This window comes from Bubalus bubalis, chromosome 5 (genome assembly GCF_019923935.1).
Source record: "Bubalus bubalis isolate 160015118507 breed Murrah chromosome 5, NDDB_SH_1, whole genome shotgun sequence".
NCBI lineage: Eukaryota > Metazoa > Chordata > Mammalia > Artiodactyla > Bovidae > Bubalus > Bubalus bubalis.
The window spans coordinates 113779698-113786504 of record NC_059161.1 but is presented as its reverse complement, the minus strand read 5'-3'; the positions used below and the strand labels follow the sequence as shown (position 1 = coordinate 113786504).

Below are 6807 nucleotides of genomic sequence, written 5' to 3'. Positions count from 1 at the left end.
TAGCTCAACTGGAATTCCATCACCTCCACTAGCTTTGTTCTTAGTGATGTTTCCTAAGGCCCACTTGACTGTGCATTCCAGGATGTCTGGCTTTAGGTAAGTGATCACACCATCATGATTATCTGGGTAATGAAGATCTTTTTTATTATAGTTCTTCTGTGTGTTCTTGCCACCTCTTCTTAATATCTTCTGCTTCTGGTAGGTCCATACCATTTTTGTCCTTTATTGTGCCATCTTTGCATGAAATGTTCCCTTGGTATCTCTGATTTTCTTGAAGAGATCTCTAGTTTTTCCCATTCCTCTACTTCTTTGTATTGATCACTGAGGAAGGCTTTCTTATCTCTCCTTGCTATTCTTTGGAACTCTGCATTCATATGGGTATATCTTTCCTTTTCTCCTTTGCCTTTAGCTTCTCTTCTTTTCACAGCTATTTGTAAGGCCTCCTCAGACAACCATTTTGCCTTTTTGCATCTCTCTTTCTTGGGGATGGTCTTGATCACTACCTCCTGTACAATGTCATGAACCTCCACCCATAGTTCTTCAGGAGGTCTATCAGATCTAATCCCTTGGATCTATTTGTCACTTCCACTGTATAATCATAAGGGATTTGATTTAGGTCATACCTGAATGGCCTAGTGGTTTTCCGTACTTTCTTCAATTTAAGTCTGAATTTTGAAATAAGGAGTTCATGATTTTGCAATAGGAGCCACAGTCAGCTCCTGGTCTTGTTTTTGCTGACTTTATAGAGCTTCTCCCTCTTTGGCCGCAAAGAATATAATCAATCTGATTTTGGTATTGATCATCTGGTGATGTCCATGTTTAGAGTCCTCTCCTGTGTTGTTGGAAGAGGGTGTTTGCTATGACCCTTGGCAAAACTGTTATTCTTTGCCCTGCTTCATTTTGTACTCCAAGGCCAAACTTGCCTCTTACTCCAGGTACCTCTTGACTCCCTACTTTGGCATTCTAGTCCCCTATGATGGTGTTAGTGTTTTTTTGTGTGTGTTAGTTCTAGAAGGTCTTGTAGGTCTTCACAGAACTATTCAACTTCATTAGTGGTTGGGGCATAGACTTGGATTACCATGATATTGAATGGTTACATATAACCAGGCTATATACAAGTTTGCAACAAAGGGGGCAGGCAGTTTGAACATCAAATATTATTGTTAAGTAATAAAGAAAGCCAGATATCAAGCTAAGGAATTCAGCATTCTTCTATATATGGGAAGATGCAACCCTCTGTGCTCACTGAATTCATTCCTTTCACGTGTACCTCAGCTGTGCTGTGCTTAGTCACTCAGTCGTGTCCGACTCTTTGCAACCCCATGGACTGTAGCTCTGTCTCCTCTCCCCACCAGTGTCCTCTGTCCTTGGGAGTCTCCAGCAAGAATACTGGAGTGGGTTGCCATGCCCTCCTGCAAGGGACCTTCCCAACCTAGGGATCGAACCCAGGTCTCCTGGATTGCAGGTGGATTCTTTACCATTTGAGCCACCAGGGAACCCCAAGAATACTATCTGGGGCCAAATCCTGTTTCTTAATTGTTTACATCCTTAATTCCTTGTTCACCACAAGGAGTGGAAGGTGTGGCAGATGGCTGCTTCTTGCATCACCCCCCAACCACAGCTCCTTAACAATCACTGTGTGGGGGGGAGGGGTAGCAGGAGGGAGGACAGGTGGCATCTGCTGGATCACAGGCATTGTGTTACCTTTTGGGAATCCTCATTCACATTTGGAGGCCTGAAATCACTGATAGCTGTGACATTTCTTGCCCAAGGATATGGCAGGAAATATTGCATGTGTATACAGAAAAAAGTCAGGAAACTCCTTGAAAGGTGCTGTCCTATTGAGAGTATTCCCTCCTAATGCCACTTCTCCAGCATCACCAATCCAGTTTGAGATGGACTCTGATTGAAATTCCCCCCCAAAAATCTTGGCAACAAGAATGTATATTGCAAAACAAAATGTGTTGCTCTTAAAGTGATTTTGGAGCTTCCGTAATTAGTCTAGCAAGTTCCAAAGATACATTCTGTAGCCGTCATTCAGTATTTGTTTCCTCTGGTAATCTGCCTTTCTTTTAAAATGAATAAATAAATAAAAATAAGCTGGGGAAACCTCTGTTCTGAAGCTGCCTGGACTAGCAGGGCCCCAGTCCCGATGGGCTCCATTTCAGAGGGACCCCCCTCCCACTTGGATCCCACCCTCCATCTTCCTGGCAGGCTGCTCTTGGGTCATTTCTCAGTTCTGGTGGCTGCTGAAACAAGACAGATGCTGCTGTACAAAATAACTCAAGAACATACCAGGGCCTGTTGCTTCCAGCACTTGGAGAATTTGACATTCAAATATGCAAATATTTTATGGCACGGAGAGAAAAAAAGGAGAGAGAAGGAGCTGGAAAGTCACATTTGAAATGAAACATACTAGAAATATAAGCAAACTGGAATTTACACTCTGGACTGTAATTAAACTGGTGTTATTATCAGAGAAGACCTCAGAATTGGCTGTGATCCTCCCGAGCATCTCCTATGCCTGCAGAGCTACCTGGCTGATCCTCAGCCACCCCTCCGGGAACAGCGGGGTGGCCCTCATAGAGCCAGGTGCACCTTCTTCTCACCGGCACACAGGGCAGCCGGGAAATGAAAATGCTGTCTTCCTCCATTCTCAATAGTCTGATATTTAGGCTTATTTTTAAAAGTAGGAGGTCTTCAGGATGTGGATTAAAACTCTGTCACTCTTCCAAGTCCTCATGAACCCTGAGCAGTCGTCCAGGAGCTGTGGGGGACAAACACAGCAGATCTTATCCTCCAGTGGTGATGTGAAAAGAAAAACACACCGGAAGTCCAAAACCAATCTGGTCACACTGTCAAAGGCTGAGCTATTCTATCAGTCTCAAGACCTCTTAGTGGCCACTTCCTCAAGTCTGTTAGAGGAGCTCTTCTAGAAATTCCGAAGTCACTTCCCAATCTTGGATTCTGTGAATGATAGTAGTAGGAATGTAACCAAGCAGGACCCCATGGGGCTTCCTGGGACAGACCCCTCCCCCCTCATTTCCTCTCTGAGGTACTCAGATAACAGCGTCTGCTGCACTTTTCCTGAGCTGTTTTTCAGATGCTAAAACCACCACCAAATGGAAGAAATGAACTTCTTAACAACCAAGAGTTCATAGCCCCCAGGCCTCCCAGAGCTTGAGGATTGATAATGTTAACACCTGTGACTGCCCTGTAACCTCAAAAACCTCATCATAGTGAAGTGAAAATCACTCAGTCATATCCAACTCTGGAATTCTCCAGCCCAGAATACTGGAGTGGATCACCTTTTCCCTTCTCCAAGGGAGCTTCCTAACCCGGCATCAAACCCAGATCTCCCGCAGCGCAGGCGGATTCTTTACCAGCTGAGCCACCAAGAAAGCCCAAGAATACTGGAGTACGTAGGTAGCCAATCACTTCTCCAGCAGATCTTCCCTACCCAGGAATCGAATTGGGCTCTCTTACGTTGCTGCTGCTGCTAAGTCTCTTCAGTTATGTCTGACTCTGTGCGACCCCATGGACGGCAGCCCACCAGGCTCCCCTGTCCCTGGGATTCTCCAGGCAAGAACACTGGAATGGATTGCCATTTCCTTCTCTAATGCATGAAAGTGAAAAGTGAAAGTGAAGTCGCTCAGTCGTGTCCGACTCTTAGCCACCCCATGGACTGCAGCCTACCAGCCTCCTCTGTCCATGGGATTTTCCAGGCAAGAGTACTGGAGTGGGGTGCCATTGCTTTCTCCGCTCTTGCATTGCAGGTGGATTCTTTACCAACTGAGCTATGAGGGAAGCCCTAACCTCGCCATAAGCCAGTTAGAATTGTGCACAGCTGATACAACCCTGTACCATCGCTCCCTCTCCTGGCTTTAAAAAACCACTTTGCTGTCCACCTTCCAGAAGTTTGAGGGTCTGTGGGTCCTTTAACAGCCTTTCTGGTCTCTGCTGCTGACGCTGCACATCCTTGGGACCTGTTGGACACAGGATTTGTGTTTGGTAACAGAAGGCCTGGAAGCAGGCAACACTGCTCTCAGTGATGGTCTTACATGTCCTTGTTTTGTGAGCCTGGCACGTTGCTTAAGATAATGGACCCTGTTCTCATCTCCCTCAGTCGTACCCGACTCTTCACAACCCCGTGGACTGTAACCAGCCAGGGTCCTCTGTTCACAGGATTCTCCAGGCAAGAATACTAGGGTGGGTTGCCATTCCTTTCTCCAGGGGATCTTCCCAACCTAGGGACTGAACCCCAGTCTCCAGCATTGCAGGCAGATTCTTTACCATATGAGCCACCAGGGAAGCCTGTAAACGGGGATGATAACAGCTTGCCTCTCACAAGGTCGCCATCAAGTTTAAATGCAGCTATATAAGCAGCACATTTGCCATGGGATAAATTCTGGTTTTAAGACAAGCTGGGACCTGGGCCCTTTGTGAAGTGTTTGCACCTGGACAAACTTCTTCCCAAGCAACAGATACAAAAAAACTATAAGGGACTAAAAATAACTGCATACACAGTCGGGGCAAATTCTCAACAAGATACAGAGAGCCAAAACCCAGCTGCCTCTTCTGAGGTGCCAGGGGTGAAAGCAGGGTTCTGTGCCTGATCCCTGCACACGGTACCAACAAGGGGGCAGGCAGACCACCTAATCCTCATGCCATCATGACCCCTGGAACAACCCTGAACTCCACCCTAATTAAGGGGGCAGCTCACCACCTCAAGGAACAGCAAGGACACCTGTTACTTGTTTTCTCTCTGCTGCAGCAGAGGCCCCTGCTTTATTAAACCTTCCCTGAATTCAGTCCTCTGCCTTCTGATCAATTCCTATTGATTAAAGAGTCCAAAGACCCTGCTTGGTAGCAGTCTTATTTCTTCTTTCTTAGATGGTCTTGTCCTTTCTCATGGGAGGCGAGGAAATCAACTACTGAGAGGAGTGAGAGTTTGCAGCTGGGGACCTACAACATAGGTCCTGGGGTTTCAAGAAAAGACCTTGAGAAGGTCCGTCCTGGAGTGTCTGGATTACTCCTTGATAAGGTCAGTCCAGGGGAGCTTGGAAAAAGGTTCGGTGAGGTCATTCACAAGTTTTCTGGGAAAAGACGTTATGAGATCAGTCCTCAGGTGTCTGTAATAAGGCTTGATGAGGTCATTCCTGGGTGTCTGGAAAAAGGCTTGATGAGGTCACTCCTGGGGTGTTAGGAAATGGCTTGATGAGGTCAGTCCTTGTGTCTGAAACACAGATTGTTGAGGTCATTCCTGTAGCATCTGGAGACTTGATGAAGTCAGTCCTGAGGTGTCTGGAGAAGGCTTGATGAGGTCAATCCTGGGGTGTCTTTTCACACTTAAGGAGGAAAGTCTTGGGTTGTATGGAACACCCATTGAGGAGGTTAGTCCTGGGGTGTCTAGAGAAAGGCTTGATGAGGTCTATCATGGGGTGTCTGGAAAAAGGCATGATGAGGTCAATACTGGGGTGTCTGTAACACCTCTTGAAGAGGCTGTTTCCTGGTGTATCTGGAAAAAGGTATGAGGTAATTACTGGATGTCAGGGAATGGTTTGATGAGGTCAGTCCTTGTGTCTGAAACACAAATTGATGAGGTCAGTCCTGGGGTGTCTGGAGGAAGGGTTGACGGGATCAGTCCCAGAGTGTTTGGAACATGTTCCAGAGACTGAAACAATAAGCATATATAGTTCCACACAGTTTGTGGAACCAAGGAAGAAGCAGACAGTGGCTCTGCTGGAAGGTCCCTGCTCAGGGTATCTCATGAGGCTGCAGGCAGGTGTCAGCCCGGGCGGTGTCACGGCAGGCTTGACTGGGGCTGGAGGACCCACCTCCAAGTGGCTCAGTCACCCTGGCAAAGTTCCCCAGGTTTCTGGCCGGAGCTTGTCCCAGGGAGACCTCTGCCTGGGGTTGCTCCACATCCTCCTGGCGTGGCAGCTGGCTCCAAGCACAGGCCTCGGTTCCTCTGCAGTTTCCAAGTGGGCACCCAGGGGTTGGCAGGAACGACAGTGACAAAGCTGGCCTCCCAAGGTGAGGAGAAGCTGCCCAGCAGTGCATCACTCTCTGTCCAGCCACCACAGAGATCAGCCGTGAGCCTGGGCCCCCAGCTCCGCGGGGCAGTGAATCTGAGCCCAGAGATCTAGGTTCTGACTGACCCCCTTTACCCTGAAACTCTAAATGTTAGTCACTCAGTCGTGTCCAACTCTTCACCACCGCATTCCTGGACTGTAGCACACCAGGGCCCTCTGTCCATGGAATTCTCCAGGCAACAATACTGGACTATGTTGCCATGCCCTCCTCCAGGGGATCTTCCCAACCCAGGGATCGAACCTGAGGCCTCCTGCGTTGCAGGCAGATTCTTTACTGTCTGAGTCACCAGCACTTTACCCTGGTGAGTAATGAAGTCAGGGCCCATACGCTCAGATGCTTTGTCCCTTGAGGGAGAATCAGGGGCATGAAAGGCTAACTGTGAGGAGGAAGGGCAGCTGGGACCATGGGTTGATGCCATTTGACAGGACAAGGCTGCAGAGACCTCTGACTTTGCACCCCCTTGCGTGAGCATCTCCCCTGGCTCCAACGTCCTTGAGGGCCCAAGGAAGACGAGGTAGGTGTCGGGATCCCCGCCAGGATACGGCAAATCTGGCCAAGATCACATTATGCAAACAGGGGACCTGCCAGAGGAAGAGTGGAGATGCAGAGAAAACAGTTTCCCTGAGCCCTTGGCTCAGCACAAGGACAGCTCACAGACCCGTCTTAGTTGCCCGGAGAAGCCCCCCAGCCTCCCCCCACAGTCACTGTAGA

General features: G+C 48.3%; 1 long non-coding RNA gene across 1 annotated transcript; it reads right to left on the bottom strand.

The window, feature by feature from the left end:
• Positions 1 to 1889: 1889 nt before the first annotated feature.
• On the bottom strand, positions 1890 to 6235 carry LOC123333801. The gene is made up of 2 exons (XR_006551377.1): positions 3909 to 6235; positions 1890 to 2767 (listed from the first exon to the last, which is right to left on the bottom strand). It is a non-coding gene; the product is annotated as an uncharacterized LOC123333801 (long non-coding RNA).
• Between the last annotated feature and the right edge of the window lie 572 nt (positions 6236 to 6807).